Genomic DNA, 17,789 nt, shown 5'->3' with positions numbered 1-17,789 from the left:
AATTCAAGTTAGTTAACATGTAGTATATTATTAATTTCAAGGTAGAATTTAGTGATTCATCAGTTGCATATAAAACCCAGTGCTCACTACATCAAGTGCCCTCCTTAATGCCCATCACCCAGTTACCCCATCCCCCCACCCACCTCCTCCAGCAACCCTCAGTTTGTTCTCTTTCTTTTTTTTTAAATTTATATTCAATTATCCATCATATAGTACATCATTCATTTTTGGTGTAGTGTTCAATAATTCATTAGTTGTGTATAACAATCAGTATTCATCACATCACGTGCCCTCCTTAATGCCCATCACCCAGTTACAGCATCTTTCCACCCACCTCCCTTTCCACAACACTCAGTTTGTTTCCTGGAGTCAGGAGCCTCTCACAGTTTGGCTCCCTCTCTGATTTCTTCCCATTCAGTTTTCCCTCCCTTCCTCTATCATCCGCTGCACTATTTCTTTTTTTTTTTTATGTTACGTTAATCACCATACATTACTATTTCTTATATTCCATATATGAGTGAAACCATATGATAATTGTCTTTCTCTGATTGACTTGTTTCACTTAGCATAATACCCTCCAGTTCCATCCATGTTGATGTAAATGATAGGTACTCATCCTTTCTGATGGCGAGTCATATTACATTGTATATATGAACAACATCTTCTTTATCCATTCATCTGTTGAAGGACATCTCGACTCCTTCCACAGTTTGGCTATTGTGGACATTGCTGCTATGAACATTGGGGTGCAGGTGCCCCTTCTTTTCACTACATCTGTATCTTTGGGGCAAATACCCAGTAGTGCAATTGCTGGGTCATAGGGTAGCTCTCTTATCAACTTTTTGAGGAAGCTCCATACTGTTTTCCAGAGTGGCTGTGCCAGCTTGCATTCCCACCAACAGTGTAAGAGGGTTCCCCTTTCTCCACAAACTCTCCAACATTTCTTGTTCCCTATCTTGTTAATTATAGCCACTCTGACTGGTGTAAGGTGGTATCTCATTGTGGTTTTGATTTGTATTTCCCTGATGACAAGTGAGTGATGTGGAGCATTTTTTCATGTGTTTGTTGGCCATTTATGTATGTCTTCTTTGGAGAAGTGTCTGTTCATGTCTGATGCCCATTTCTTGACTGGATTATCTGTTTTTGGGTGTTCAGTTTGATAAATTCTTTATAGATCTTGGATACCAGCCCTTTATCTGTATGTCATTTGCAAATATCTTCTCCCATTCCATAGGTTGTCTTTTAGTTTTGTTGACTGTCTCCTTGGCTGTGCAGAAGCTTTTTATCTTGATGAGGTCCCAATAGTTCATTTTTGCTTTTGTTTCCCTCGCCTCTGGAGACATGTTTTGCAAGAAGTTGCTGTGGCCGAGGTCGAAGAGGTTGTTGCCTGTGTTCTTTAGGATTTTGATGGATTCCTGTCTCACATTTAGGTCTTTCATCCATTTTGAGTTTATCTTTGTGTACAGTGTAAGAGAATGGTCCAGTCTCATTCTTCTGCATGTGGCTGTCCAATTTTCCCAGCACCATTTATTGAAGAGACTGTCTTTTTGCCATTGGACATTCTTTCCTGCTTTGTCAACAATTAGTTGACCATAGAGTTGAGGGTCCAGTTCTGGGCTCGCTATTCTGTTCCATTGATCTATGTGTTTGTTTTTTTTACAGTACCATGCTGTCTTGATGATCACAGCTTTGTAATATAGCTTGAAGTCCAGCATTGTGATGCCCTCAGCTTTGGTTTTCTTTTTCAACATTGCCCTGGTGATTTGGGGTCTTTTCTGGTTCCATACAAATTTTAGGATTGTTTGTTCCAGCTCTGTGAAAAATGTCGATGATATTTTGATAGAGATTGCATTGAATGTGTAGATTGCTCTGGGCATCACAGACATTTTCACAATATTTGTTCTTCAATCCATGAGCATGGAATGTTTTTCCATTTCTTCGTGTCCTCCTCAATTTCTTCCATAAGTGTTCTGTAGTTTCTGTAGTTTTCTGAGTACAGATCCTTACCTCTTTTGTTAGGTTTATTCCTAGGTATCTTATAGTTTTTGGTGCAATTGTAAATGGAATCGATTCCTTAATTTCTCTTTCTTCAGTCACATTGTTAGTGTATAGAAATGCAACTGATTGCTGTGCATTGATTTTGTATCCTACTATGTTGCTGAATTGCTGTATGAGTTTTAGCAGTTTTGGGGTGCAGTCTTTTGGATTTTCTACATAAAGTATCATGTCGTCTGTGAAGACTGACAGTTTGACTTCTTCTTTGCCAATTTGAATGTCTTTTGTTTCTTTTTGTTGTCTGACTGCTGAGGCTAGGACTTCTAGTACTATGTTGAACAATAGTGGAGAGGGTGGGCATCCCTGTCGTGTTCCTGACCTTAAGGGAAAAGCTCTGAGTTTTTCCCCACTGAGAATGATATTCGCTGTGGGCTTTTCATAGATGGCATATTGAGGTATGTTCCCTCTATCCCTACACTTTGAAGAGTTTTAATCAGGAAAGGATGCTGTATTTTGTCAAATGCTTTTTTCTGCATCGATTGAGAGGATCATACGGTTCTTGTCTTTTCTTAATTAATGTGATCTATCATGTTGATTGATTTGCAAATGTTCAATCACCCTTGCAGCCCAAGAATAAATCCCACCTGGTCGTGGTGAACAATCCTTTAATGTACTTTTGGATCCTATTGGCTAGTATCTTGCTGAGGATTTTGGCATTCATGTTCATCAAGGATATTGGTCTGTAATTCTCCTTTTTGATGGGGTCTTTGGTTTGGATATCAAGGAAATGCTGGCCTCATAGAACGAGTTTGGAAGTTTTCCTTCTATTTCTATTTTTTGAAACAGCTTCAGAGGAATAGGTATTATTTCCTCTTTAAATGTTTGGTAGAATTCCCCTGGGAAGACATCTGGCCCTGGACTCTAGTTTTTTGGGAGGTTTTTGATCACTGTTTCAATTTCCTTGCTGATTATTGGTCTGATCGGATTTTGTGCCTCTTCCTGTTTCAGTCTTGGTAGTTTATAAGTTTCCAGGAATGCACCCATTTCTTCCAGAATGCTTAATTTGTTGGCATATAGTTGCTCATAATATGGTCTTAAAATTGTCTGTATTTCCTTGGTGTTGGTCATGATCTCTCCCCTTTCATTCGTGATTTTATTAATTTGGGTCCTTTCTCTTTTCTTTTTGATAAGTCTGGTTAGGGGTTTATCGATCTTATTAATTCTTTCAAAGAACAAGCTTCTAGTTTCGTTAATATGTTCTACTGTTCTTCTGGTTTCTATTTCATTGATTTCTGCTCTAATCTTTATTATTTCACTTCTCCTGCTTGGTGTAGGCTTTATTTGCTGTTCTTTCTCCAGCTCCTTTAGGTGTAAGGTTAGCTTGTTTATTTGAGATTTGTCTAGTTTTTTGAGAGAGGCTTGTATTGCTATGTACTTCCCTCTTAGGATCATCTTTGCTGTATCCAAGAGGTTTTGAACTGATGTGTTCTCATTCTTATTAGTTTCCATGAATTTTTTAAGTTCACCTTTAATTTCCTGGTTGACCCATTCATTCTTTAGCAGGATGCCCTTTAACCTCCAAGTGTTTGAGTTTCTCCCAAATTTCCTCTCATGATTGAGTTCAAGTTTCAAAGCATTGTGGTCTGAAAATATGCAGGGAATAATTTCAATCTTTTGGAGTCAGTTGAGACCTGATTTGTGATCCAGTATGTGTTCTCTTCTGGAGAATGTTCCATGTGCACCAAGAAGAATGTGCATTCCATTGTTTCAGAATGGAATGTTCTGTATATATCTGTGAAGTCCATCTGGTCCAGTGTGTCATTCAAAGTCATTGTTTCTTTGTTGATCTGCTTAAATGATCTGTCCATTGCTGTGAATGGGGTGTTGAAGTCCCCTGCTGTTAATGTATTATTATCAATGTGTTTCTTTACTTTGGTTATTAATTGGTTTATGTAATTTGCTGCTCCCATATTGGGGGCATAAATATTTACAATTGTTAGAGCTTCTTGTTGGATGGACCCTTTCAGTATGATATAGTGTCCCTCTACATCTCTTACTACAGTCTTTGGTTTAAAATCTAATTTGTCTGATATGAGGATTGCTACCTTAGCTTTCTTTTGAGGTCCATTAGTGTGGTAAATGGTTTTCCACCCCCTCACTTTCAGTCTGGAGGTGTCTTTAGGTCTGAAATGAGTCTCTTGTAGACAGCATATGGATGGGTCTTGCTTTTTTATCCAATCTGATAGCCTGTGTCTTTTGATTGGGGCATTTAGCCCATTTGCATTCAGAGTAAGTATTGAAAGATATGAATTTAGTGTCATTGCATTACTTGTAAAGTCCCTGTTTCTGTAGATTGTCTGTTTCTTTCTGGTCTATGTTACTCTTGGGGTCTCTCTTTGCTTACAATATCCCCCTTAATATTTCTTGCAGGGCTGGCTTGGTGGTCACGTAATCTTTCAGTTTCCGTCTGTCCTGGAAGCTCTTTATCTCTCTTTCCATTCTGAATGGGAGCCTTGCTGGATAAAGTATTCTTGGCTGCATGTTCTTCTCATTTAGTACCCTGAATATATCATGCCAGCCCTTTCTGGCCTGCCAGGTTTCTGTGGATAGGTCTGATGTTATTCTGATGTTCCTCCCTCCATAGGTATGGAATCTCCTCTTCTGAGCTGCTCTCAGTTTTCTCTAATATTTGCAAGCTTCACTATTATATGTCGGGGTGTTGATCTATTTTTATTGATTTTGGGAAGGGTTCTCTCTGTCTCTTGGACATGAATGCTTGTTTCCTTTGCCTGATTAGGAAAGTTCTCAGTCATGATTTGCTCAAATACATCTTCTGGACTGCTCTCTCTCTCCACCCGTTCAGGCACCCCAATAATTCTGACATTTTTTTCTTTTCAGAGCATCATTACATTCTCAAAGCGTTTCTTCATTGGCTCTGAGTTGTCTTTCTCTCTTTTCCTCAACTTCCTTCCTTTCCATCAGCCTGTCCTCTAGATCTCTAATTCTCTCTTCTGCCTCATTTACCCTAGCTGTTAGAGCATCCAATTTAGAATGCATAATAAATTCATAGCATTTTTAAGTTCGGCCTGAGTAGATCTCAATTCTGTCCTTAGGCATTCTCTACTGTCATTTATGCTTTTTAAAGCTGAGCTATTAACTTTATAATTGCTATTCTGAGTTCCATCTCTGACATCTTACTTACATCCATATCAATTAGCTCTGTGGCAGAGAACATTGCCTCTGGTTCTTTCTTTTGTTGTGAATTCCTTCTTCTAGTCATTTTGCCCAGAGAAGGATGGGCGAGCAAGTGAGGAGACTACAAATTATCAACCACAACCCAAAGAAAATATACCCTAGGTATATCCAAAGTAGTTGGAAAAAGAAAAGCAAACTACAGTAAAACAGAATAAAACAAAACACAACAAAAAAGAAGGGGGGCGGAGAGACTAACAAAGCAGGGTGATCCACTTGTTCCTGATTGAATTTTGGTTTGTGTATTAGAAGACACTACATCCCCAAATTGCAAAGAAAGCAAAATTTATATAAATATATATATATATATATATATATATATAATTGAAGAGAGCAAAAAAAGGACTAAAAAGAAGCATATATCTATAAAATATAGATGTAAAAAATAAAAGTTAAAAAGAGATTAAAAGCCTAAGTTGGTAAAATAAGAATCTAGTTGAAACAGGAAAAAGATTAAAAAAAAAAAAAAAGGAAAATCTTAGACTGAAAGATAAATGAGTCATGAGAAATGACCTGGAGCTCAATATACTATTTTCCCCCTAGTGCTGGAGTTTTACGGTCTTGTGGGATCCATAAAGTTGTTGTCCACCTGTTCTTCCAGTCTGGGGGAGGGGCCTGCTATGCTGCTTCTCAGGTGTCTTTTCCTGGGTGGAGTTGTCCCACCCCATGCCAGGGAGCTGGGCTCAGTGTAAGCTAGTCCTCTGTGTGGCTTTTTTTCCCTGGAGGCTTTCTGTGCCTCTTCAGAGGATCAGAGCAAAAATGGCCATACCCCGATCTCTGGCCCAGAGCTGAAGGATCATGGTCTCCCCATTTTAGCAAACGCTCTGGGACAAACAGTCTTCACTTTTGTGACTGCCACACTCTGCAGACTCTTGTGGTGCATGCCCACTGCAATCCTCCTGGGGAAATCCCAGGGACCCTTGAGCATCACTGTCCTTTGTGTCCTTGGGACTGTGAGTGGCCATGGGCTCATACACATACCCTGCTCTGTTGCTCCTGGGCCATAGCTACTGTCCTTTCTGGGGCTGTCACCTTGAGAACTGTTGCCCAGTCATTGGGCCCACTTCAGCCCACTGCAGCCATTTCACCCCTCCCAGGGGATGGTAAGTGGCCCACAGGTTCTAGTCCTTTTCAGGGTGCTCAGGCAAAGAGCAGTCACCTGGCCAGCCCAGCTCATGGTTTATGGTGACCCAAGCTGAGAGTCACCTCCTGGGCTCTCTGACCTTAACCAGTTTCCCCGCTCCACTGCTTGGGCACTCTACCGGTTCATTGTGACCTCCTTTGTTCTGTGTCTCCTGGGATCCTGAGACCGCAATGACCCACCTAGGATTCTGCCCTTTTCATCCCCTGAGCCTCTTTCAGAAAGGGATGTCTCTCACTGGAGCAGATTTCTAAGGGTTCCAAAATTGCACTCTGGTGTTATATCACTTTCCAGTAGCCAGCTTATGGAGGCTCCCTGCACCCTCCATTTATCTTCCGATATTTCCTCACAGATTCATGACTCTGTACCTCCTATCTTGCAAAAAGCAGTCGCTTTTCTGCTTGTAGAGTTTCAGATATATTTTCTTACATCTCAGGCTGACTTTGTGGGTGTTTAGAATGGTTTGATAGAGGGGCGCCTGGGTGGCTCAGTAGTTAAGTGTCTGCCTTCAGCTCAGGTCATGATCCCAGGGTCCTGGGATCAAGCCCTGCATCAGGCTCCCTGCTCTGCGGGAAGCCTGCTTCTCCCTCTCCCTCTCCCCCTGCTTGTGTTCCCTCTCTCTCTGTGTCTCTCTCTGTAAAATAAATAAAATCTTAAAAAAAAAAAAAAAAGAATGGTTTGATAGGTATCCAGCTAAATTCAAGGGACCAGATGAAATGAGGTCCTCTACTCTTTTGCCATCTTCCCTCTCCCTCTTCAGTTTGTCCTCTATAGTTAAGAGTCTCTTACGGTTTGGCTCCCTCTCTGTTTTTATCTTATTTTATTTTTCCTTTCCTTCCCCTCCGTTCATTAGTTTTGTTTCTTAAATTCCACCCATGAGTGAAATCATATAGCATTTGTCTTTCTCTGACTGACTTATTTCACTTAGCATAATACTCTCTAGCTCCATCCATGTTTTTGCAAATTGCAAGACTTCATTCTTTTTGATGGTTGAGTAATATTCCACTGTGTGTGTGTGTGTGTGTGTGTGTGTGTGTGTGTGTGTGTGTATACAATATATATAATATCTTCTTTATCCATTCATCTGTCAATGGGCATCTGGGCTCTTTCCATATTATGGCTATTGTGGACATTGCCGCTGTAAACATCAGGGTGCATGTGCCCCTTTGAATCATTATGTTTGTGTTCTTTGGATAAATACCTAGTAGTGCAATTGCTGAGTTGTATTTTGTTATGATTATTATGATTATTATAATTATTATGATTATTATTATTACTGAAGCTGTTAGGTTCTTTTCTTTACCTTGATAAATTTCATAAAGAATTTCCTAGATGTGATTTATTTCTTGTGCTGAGCACGTACTGGGCCTTGTAAATCTGGAGACTTATATATTGTTCAGTTCTAGGAAATTATCTTTACAAATATTCTTGCCTCTATTTTCCCATTTTTTTCTAGAATTCTAGTTAGTCAAATGTACTTTCTCAAGTAATTCTGCACAGGTTTCAATTTCTTGTCTTGGGGTTCTATTTTCTGGAAGAGTTTAATCTTCCAACTTTTATGTAATTTTTTTATTTTAACAATGATTTTTAATTTCTGAGAGTTCTATTTTTGGTTTTGATTTTTTAATAGCTTCATATTATTGTTTCATGAGTGCAATAACATCTCAAATCTCTTTGAGAAGATAATTGCTTTTTGTTTCTCATGTTTAAAACATTTTCCCCCCATTCTTGCATTATCTTTACTTCTGGGTAACTTTTTGTTCATATTTAAGAATGAGGCACAAAAATATAATTGAAAGTTCTTTGCGCTAGTCATTTACCGGTTTGCTCTTAGGTTCGTTCCTTATCCTCCCCCTGCTCTGTTCTAGTGGCTGACCCCTGGAAACTGGATTTCCAAACTCTTAGAAACTTGCTTCAGCTCTAGGGAGGCACTGGCTAGAGGAGGGAAGAACCCAGATATTTCTCCTTTTCTCTAATCTCTGGGTGACACTTCCCACAGTGATTGCATATCCCTTCTGGTTTAGGCTCCTTGAGCTCCTCTCATGCCAAGGCCTTGGTGCCATGCTTCAGGGAACACCACCTTGTCCCATCATTCTTCTGGACCTAGGGATATCTGGTAGTGGTTTCCTGATTTTGCTAATTTGAGGGTTTTCCCACCATTCTCTCTTTGCTTTTTAATTTTTTTTGATGCCCTTGAATCTAGCTCTCAGTATTAAGTTTTCTCTCTGTGCTGCATGGAGTATGTTCTCTTTTCTTTTTCTTTCTTTCTTTCTTTCTTTCTTTCTTTTTTTTTAAGATTTATTTATTTATTTGAGAAAGAGAGAGAGAGAGAACAAGGGGGGTAAGGGCAGAGGCAGAGGGAGAGAATCTCCAGCCTACTCCCCACTGAGTGCAGAGGCTGATGTGGAGCTCCATCTCACAACCTTGAGATCATGACCTGAGCCAAAATCAAGAATCAGCTGCTTAACCATTTGAGCCACCAGGGGCACCCCATGTATTCTCTTTTCTTCACTGGACCCTTACTGACATATCTAGTAAACTAACAAAATTTACTTTAGAGTGATTGGCAAATAGCAGGCTATTATGTTTGGGAACTCCTAAGAACCAGAGCGGGAAGCATTTTTCTGGGGCTAATTAATATTTGGAGTATAATTATTTTACTGTTCTTTTGTCTGAGGAATATATGCTTGTCTGCAGTGTTCTCTACCTATAGTGAGAAAGGGGAATAGGACTCTATTAATTTCCAGCACCCTTCTTCATTCTTTGTGCTAATTATTAAACTTATTTTTCTTATATATTATTCAATTTATATAAACTTCTTTTCTTATATATTATTCAATTTTTTGTATTTATCATATTTAAGTAAGATATGAAGTATCCACATGAGGTCAATACACCTCTTCCTGGGACTAGTTCAAAATTTATTTTAGAAAGGCCCTAATAGGAACAGTGCAGAGGTTATATTGACTGGGATAACAAGCATGAGTAAAATTGAAAGCAAGGAAAAGAATTTGCAGTCTAGGGTTCTAAGAGGTGATAAGTTATCCTGAATTAAGAACACTCGTAGGAGGAAAGGAGGGCACGGGGAAGTGGATTACAGAGGGATTGAGGCAGTTAACTTTGGCAAGCAGTAAAGCATGGGGGATGCAGCTTCACCACTTACAGTTGTGTTATCTTGGATAAATCATATACTCTTTCCGTGCCTCAATTTCCTCATCTCCAAAATTGTGAATATTGTGTGTAAAGTGCTTGGAAGAGTTTCAGGCACAATAATAGCTAATGTTTTTAATATGAAAAGCAGGAGAGCAGATGACTTCAGGGTTAGATTGGATCAAATCCAGGCTCTGGTTTTAGTAACCACAGGGACATGGGGCATTTATTAAATGCTCAAGTTTATTCAAAGCAAGTTTGTGGTTGTTTCCTTATCAATAAAATAGGGAGGAAATACTATGCAAGGTTGATGTCAATATTCAGTTTATTTTGTCGAGTACACTTACTTGGGTGGAAGAAAGTGATTGTTCAATAAATAGTCATTATGTTTTTAAAATTGACGTTAGTCTTATATTCAAATATTATATACCACAAGACTAAACAGTTTAAAGAATAATAAAACAAATATTCATATATTCTCTACTCAATTTAAGAAATTAAATCAAACCAGAAGTGTCCTATGTATCCCTGATTGTATCTCCTTCTTTTTTTTCCCACACAGAAGTTATAACTATCCTGAATTTTCTCTCTCTTTTTTAGGTTGTAAACTATAGGTATGAATGCATAAATAATATATTTTCAGCTTGATGGTTTTTGAGCTTCATATAAATGGAACCACACTTTCTATATTCTTCTATGACTTGTATTCTTCACTCAAAATGCTATTTTGAAATTCATGTAAATTAATACATAGCTCTAATAGCTGTAGTCCATTTATTCTCATTGCTGTGTAACATTCCATTGTAAAATTACTCCACAATGTATTTACTTATTTTACTATTGATGGACATTTGAACTGTTTCTAGGTTTTTTGTTTTTTTTTTCCTTCTGTTATGAATCACACTGCTAAGAATGTGCTTATGCATGTTTTCTGGTGTATTTGTGCAAACATTTCTTTTGGTCTAATATTTAGAGTAAATTACAGGGTCAAAAGTATGTCCATCCTCCACCTTGGTAATGCCTGTCATTTTCTGAAGTGATTGTACTAACTCCTACCCCATCAGCACTGATAAGAGACTTCCTGTTCTGCATTCTCTGGATATGTTATGAATATCTTCTGTCTGTAGCAGGAATTTTCATTTATTTTATGATATCTTTGGGTGAAGAAATTCTTAATGGTAATATCTCTGAAAACAGGTTTCCCCCACTATCTGAAAATAGAGTATTCCTATGAAACCTTTCACAAGTTGAAAGGGAATAAAACAAAGAAGCAATTATCCTATTCAGATTTCTTTCTTTTAGTGAAAACAGGTACTAATGTACATTTTCATAAAAGCAAAGTGTTGTAAAGTGAACTTTTAGATGGGGGTGGGGGGAGAGACCTATAAGATTACCAAGGCTCAACTTTATATACCAATGCTTTCCAAAATTTCCTGAATATAAGATTCATCCAGGTATTTGTCAAACATATGGGTCCTGGGGCCCCACCTTATATTTACCAAATCAAAATCTATAGATGTTGGCTGGGATTCTATACCTTATAACAATGCTCTTAAATAGTACCAACTTTGATCAAGATTGAGAAACATCTTTCCAGCTGAATCCCCAAGCTCTCACCTGGAGGTCATCAGATTGTCATATTATGACTTCTGTAGTAGATAAAATATGTCATTGCGTAGGTGTGACTATCACGTAACTCTTCAGTAACGTGGACAGCCACCTAAATAGAGATACTTCTAAGTTATATCATTATATCACACTAAGTTTATTAAATACTCAGCTCAGGTAACCATGCAGAGGGCAGTGGAGGTCAGTAAAATAAAAATATTTGAAATCCAGATTCTTTTTTATGGAAATCACCAATGCATTATCTATCCAAGGCCTTTCTTCTATTTATGAGGAATTAATTCCAACTGAAAATCATGCCCTGTCAACTCAAAAAAGAAATCTATTTTACTTTGTATTTCAATCCCAAAAAACTGATGATCAAATAGACATCAAATATTTCTTCTTTGTGACATACGAATTGAAGAATCACTCGCAGACAAATATAGTCCTGGCCAGGTTGCTGTTAATAAAATGGAGGATGACTGGGATAGGAGTGAATTTTGTAGAATAATCAGCAATTTGGTTTTGGGCATGTTAGTTTGAGAAGCCTATTAAATAGTCAAATGGAGATATTGAGTAGGCAGTCTAGTGTTTCCAGGAGATGCCCAGGCTAGACATATAAATTTGGGAATCATCAGGGTAGAGATGTATTTTAACCCTTGAAATGAGATTAGACCATCTAAGGGGGTAGTGTAGCAGGAGAAGAAAAGAAATCAAGTGCAATGTTAAGAAGACAGAAAAGGATAAACCAGTGAGATAAGAAGCCTAGGGATTGTGATGCCATGGAAACCAAGTATGATATGCTTCAAGGAGTAAGAGACCAATGGAATCAAATGTTGCTGAGAGGTTATGTAAGATGAAGATTGAGATTTAACAATATAAAGAGCATTTGTATTGATGTATATAGCTTATATGGAGAGAGACTACTTAGAAATGTAGAGAGTATTTGTGACCTTGATAAGAGTAGTTTGTTGGGACAAAGTCCTCACTAGAGTGGGTTCCAAAGACAATGAAGGGCTAGGGATATGAGCAAAGAACCACAGAGAGTGCTTCTGAGGTTTCTGTAAAGGTGGTAGTTGAAAGGGGTGGTGGGGTCAAAAGAGGGTTTCCTTTTATGATGAGAGAAATAACAATGTGTTTTTATAGTGATAGGAATGGTCCAAAGGAGAAAGGAAAAAATTATAATGCAGGAGTGAGAAAAGACGGGATCTATTGCCCAAGCAGTGGGAATGGCTCATCCTTGCTAGTAAAAGGAAAGAGTATATGGGCATAGATTTGAATTTTTCCAAGCGAAGTAATCAAGGAAACCAATAGTTAAGTGGGTTGAGGGAACATATCAGAGAGTGATACAATGATGTACCATGGTATTTAAGCTGAGTAAGAATCAGAAGACAAGAGCTGGGTGACAATAAATTGAAGTTTTGTTGAAACTGAGATACTGCAGGGAGTGAACTAGAAGATAGGAGTTTGTGTTTGAAAGTAAAGCTCTGGAATTCAAATTATGGAAGAGTTGTAGTTACTGGTGGTGATGACTAGTTATAACACTGGAAGGACCATGGGAATCAGTAACTAAGAGAGAATGAAAATCCAGATCCTTGGAGGTAAGGAAGTCAAGAAACTGGAAAGTAAATGTATTGGAAAGATTACCTTTGTGGATACTAAGATCACCAAGAATTATAACAGGAATAGGGGTGGAGAGAGTGACAGCAAGCCAGGAACTCAAGTATTCCAGGAATGAGGTGGGAGGGAGGACTGCCTCAAGAGTTTGTAGATGACACTGTTAAGGAAGGCAGTGGGTGGCACTGATTGATGCTATGAGGTTGAAACCTGAAGAGTGGAGTTTAGAGAACATGATGGATCGGTCTCGGAACTGCACCAAGGAGCAAGGAGGATACTTATCCCACCTCCAGTCCCAGTGTTATGAGTGAGATGGGAAAGGAAAGATTCTCCTTGGCAGGGCTACAAGCTAAGCAGTGCTGGAACAGCATAAGGGTGAAGGAAATATTCTGAGATGGGAAAATATTGGGGATTTGCTAGTAACTATCCATGCATTCCAGATGGCAGAATGGAAGAATTTCAGAGTTAAGGAAGGGTGAGAGATAGGATCAGAAAAAGAGAAATATAGAATTTCACAGGAATTAGACAGTAGCTTTCAAGGGGTGGTTGGGGAGTTTTAGTCTCCCAAAGTAGGGATAAAGGGCATAATGATTTTTGTCCTTTTTTTTAGAGTGGCAGCAAAGCAGTTCTAGACTTGGAGGGTTGGCAGGAGGAGCAGGGGGAAGAGTTTAGAGACCCTTGGCTCATGTTTCTAGTGGTGATACAGAGCAGAGCTTTTCTCAAACTTCAGTGTGAAGATGAATCACCTGAGGATCTTGTTAAAATGCCGATTATGATTCAGGAAATGAGGGATGAGGATTGGGATTTTGCATTTCTCACAGGTTCCCTAATAGACATTGGTGCTACTCTGAGGAACAAGGGTAGAGGATGGAGAAGAAGCAGACTTATCCAGAGCTCATTGACTCCTACAGTGGAGGCATTCATTACTTATAATAAAACACTTATGGTTATTTGTGTATATCTAGGGGGGTGAGGAATATTTCATTGAGAAGGTTGTATTGAAGATGAGCTTTTAAAGATGCGCTGGATTTTGGAAGGCTGAGACTAGAGATACACTAGGTATCTTTTTAAAGGATTTATAAATGTTTTAATCCTCCAAGTTTCCTGGATTTAATACATTGCTTCAGGGGAAGTATTATAAAATATAACATCTAGAAATATTCACCACTATGTTTTTTATACCTGATCACTTCAGAGTTACTTTCCCCCTAGTCAGTCAAAGGCAATACATTGCCTATAGAAGAAATTAGTATGGTGGGAATAAAAAGAGATACACAAACTCAAAAGTTCAAGATTTAAAGAGAGTATATATATATATATAATATACATTTTATATATTTTTAAAAACAGGCTTTTTGTGAATATATATGTATATACTATAACACACACACACACACACACACACACACACACACACAGAACAGGCTTTTTGAGAACCAAAGGTAAATCTTGAGGAAAAGCAGGAACAGAGTTATGACATAAAAACAGAACCAGAAAGAATGTAGGAAAGTAGAGCAAGAAGGAAATTACCATACATCTTCACTTCGGCTTGAGTTTGGAAAGTAGTAGATGAGTCCTCAGGGAGTTGAGTTGGGGGCAGAGAAGGAGGAGTTCTGACCTGGTAGGAGGAAGGGGGGGTAGAATGAGGCCACCACTTCTTGGCCCACACCAGGGAACCACCTAGGGAGAGTTTAGCCAATATCTGCAGATCATTGCCTTTGGAGGGAACAGTACAAACATTTCTAGAAGAAAAACTACATAGCTCTTTGCCTCCTCCTGTAGGTTGTAAGCTTTTATTTATTAAATATCATTTTCTTTTAAAGGGAATATATCTTATCTTGTCATAATTTGGTTGAAAGTGGAATTATTTGAGTTTGAGCTTCAAGAACTAGCGTGTGTGTGTGTGTGTGTGTGTGCGTGCGCACATTGTATAGTTGCCAGATTCTTATTAATAATTAAGTGAAGATAGAAATTTTGTTGTGTGTAGCCAGAGATGAAAGAAGTCCAGTGATAGAGTTCTGGGGAGCTGTCATGTTATGAAGTCAAAGAGAAAAGGAGCAGCCAGCCCTATGACTCTACATAGATAAAGGCAAGAAAATTTATGTGATATTTCATTGTTCTTCTAGTTATTTAGTATAATATAGGCATAGTATTATATAACAGTAGCTCACATAGCTACTATTCAAACTAGCAGAAAAGTGTCAATGTTCTATTGGACTAATAGTTAAAGTTTTCTGTAGGAATGAAAATTGTACATGCTTTGAAACCCATCACCTAAGAGCCATCTAATTTCACCTATATAATGTTGTCTCAAGATAAATATTTTATATTTATCTTAAACTCATTTTAAATCTTTATAATTTCATTTCTTCCTCTCTGTAGTTTATGCAGATGAAGACATTTATTATAGCATTCAATTTATTTGCTATTTACTTGATAACCAGATTCACCTGATGTGGCTTTTACTAGATAAAAAGGAAATTGAGTATCAATAGTTTTCTTTCATCAATAGGATACAATTATCTAGGTGAGGATTTAGTGAAAGAATAATGTCAGAAGAACTGTTTTGGAAGAGCTATATTAAGATTAAAAGTTTTGTGCAGAGTTCATACGGAAGGTAGGGATATCATTAACATGTGCTTAACAGTGAGTAGCAGCCCTATTTTCTCCTCTTTTCTCTTATTTCATGCTTAAGCAATCATCAACATAAATGATATGGATGACAAATGTACTCTATCTCTACAAGATCAAATAAAAATGTTAAGGTTAGAGAAACTTCAGTTTCTGTGTGTTTTTTTTTTTTTTTTTTAAGAAACTTTGAAGAAATACAGCGGTCACCTAGAATAAAGCTGAGACACTCTTTATATTCTGCATGAATCCCTGCCAAGTTGTTCTCATCCAAAAACCTGACATCTTTTGGACAGTTCTGCTGAAATGCATGGGAATGGCTTTATAGCCTTGATCTGGACATTCATAATATAAAAATTACTATGCTATAATATGAAATGTGTTATTTCACATTTGTGATAAACTAGGGTAACGATTTCGAATTTGTTTCATTTTCCCTAAAATGTACAGTCAGAACTTTGAAATGTCAAAAGCCTAAAAAGTTACAATCTTCATGGTGATTATTGCTGAAGCCTTTGTTTGGCATCAGTCCTGCAGTGGCATCATTTCTTTTATTTTTAAATGCTAGGTTTCACTAAAGAAGTGAAATCATTTGAATGTGAGAAAATCTTTGGTGAGTTTCCTGGGCCAGAAATCTATGGTTATATTTTTCTACTTCTTAAAAAATTCCACTGTCTTAAACTAAGAGGAGGTACACAAATAATAAAACTAACCTCAAATTCAGCAAATCTTTTCAGAAACCAGTTTACAAAGTCAAAATAATTAACTGCTCACCTTTTAGCCCAAGAAGAGACCTGTCTCCAAATATCTATGTATCTGAGTTTTAGAAGCAGTTTTTAAATTTTTCAAAATTGCTTGATTAAATTAAAATTATTTTCTTTTAGTCATGTCACCTTAAAGACAGTATTTTACTTTCTAGAATCTTTCCCTTAAAAATTGTAATTTTAAAATAAATGTCCAACAGTGGCATATTTAGCTAACTGGTTATTAGCTAACTATCTCAATTGTTTATTGTTATGTAATAAACCATCCCAAAATTTGGTGGCCTAAACAGCAACAATTTATTATTTGTCAGTTTCACGGGTTGACCAAGGCTCAGTTGGGCAGTTCCCTGCTTCAATATGATCTTATTTAAGGTCTTTTGGCATATTCATTCAGCTGAAAGCATGGTGGGGGCTGGAATATCTGAGGTGACAGCTCATTCTATAGAGCTTTTCTTCAAGTGGTCTCATTTAGTACTCTAGTCTGGACTTCCCAGCCTCCAGATGGCTGAGCTCCAAGATAAGAGAGTAGAAGTTGTGATCCTTTTAAGGCATCGGATTGGAAGTCCTAGAACATCATTTCCATTGATTTCCACTGTACAGGGTGAGTCCCAAGACTAGTCCAGATTCAAGGGAAGGAAAATAATTTCCATCTGTTGACAGGCTAAAAGGCTTACATGTACCGAACAGAAAGAATGGATGGCTGCTTTCATTGACACTATCTGTTATCTTAAAGTAGTAATAGTTATTTATTTCTCAGTTGTCAAACATTTATTGAGTCCTGGGAAACAAGATGGAGATAGAGTCCATAAATTGACATGATTCCTATCTTTGAGATAATTACAGTATTGTAGAGAAGATTGACAATTAAACAAATATGTGGCCCAGGGCTTGTGATTCTGGCAACTTGGCAGATTGAATAACACAGGCAAAATATAAATGCAGAATAAATTTTAATAAATTTTTGAATGCACTACCAGGAAATATCAAGTGACATAAAGAGGACATTCATTTGAAGCATGTTAAGTGTAAAAGGTAATGTTACATTGTTTATGAAGACATCAGAGAGGATGTAAGTTTTAAATGCTAGAAGCTGGAGTTTGGATATGTACAGGAATAGAAAAGGTAGAAAATGGGAACCTCGATTGCTGTGTCTTTCATATAATGTGTCCCAAATTTCTAGGCAAACAATCCAGTGAAATATTGAAACTCTAAATCTGAGCAACCAAGGAACATGGAGCCAATAATTTGCAAGTAGAGAAAACCCAAGCTGGAAAAATCACAGAAAACTGATTATATATGTAAAATCTTTGGGGCATCAGGCAGGAATTAACACAAATCTTCTTTGTAAGGACACCTTAATATCTAGGGCACAGAGTGCCCACAAAAGAAACAGTTTCCAAACAAACTGAGCTCACAATAAAAAATTAGATGTCATTGATGGTAGTTCTTAACACTCACCAACATTTCTGGGTTTTCTGCATTTAGGTACTCAGTATTAATGCATTTCCCCTTCCCTTTCGATGTCCTGTGACTTGCTTTGGCCAATGGAATGTGACTGGAAATTACATGATCATTTCTTGCTGGAAGCACTGAAGAGTTTGAATACTAGGCCTTTTTTTTTTTTAAGATTTTAT

The sequence above is a fragment of the Halichoerus grypus genome, chromosome 12 (genome assembly GCF_964656455.1).
Source record: "Halichoerus grypus chromosome 12, mHalGry1.hap1.1, whole genome shotgun sequence".
Lineage (NCBI taxonomy): Eukaryota > Metazoa > Chordata > Mammalia > Carnivora > Phocidae > Halichoerus > Halichoerus grypus.
The sequence above is the reverse complement of the archived record's forward strand: the minus strand, read 5'-3'. Positions refer to the sequence as shown.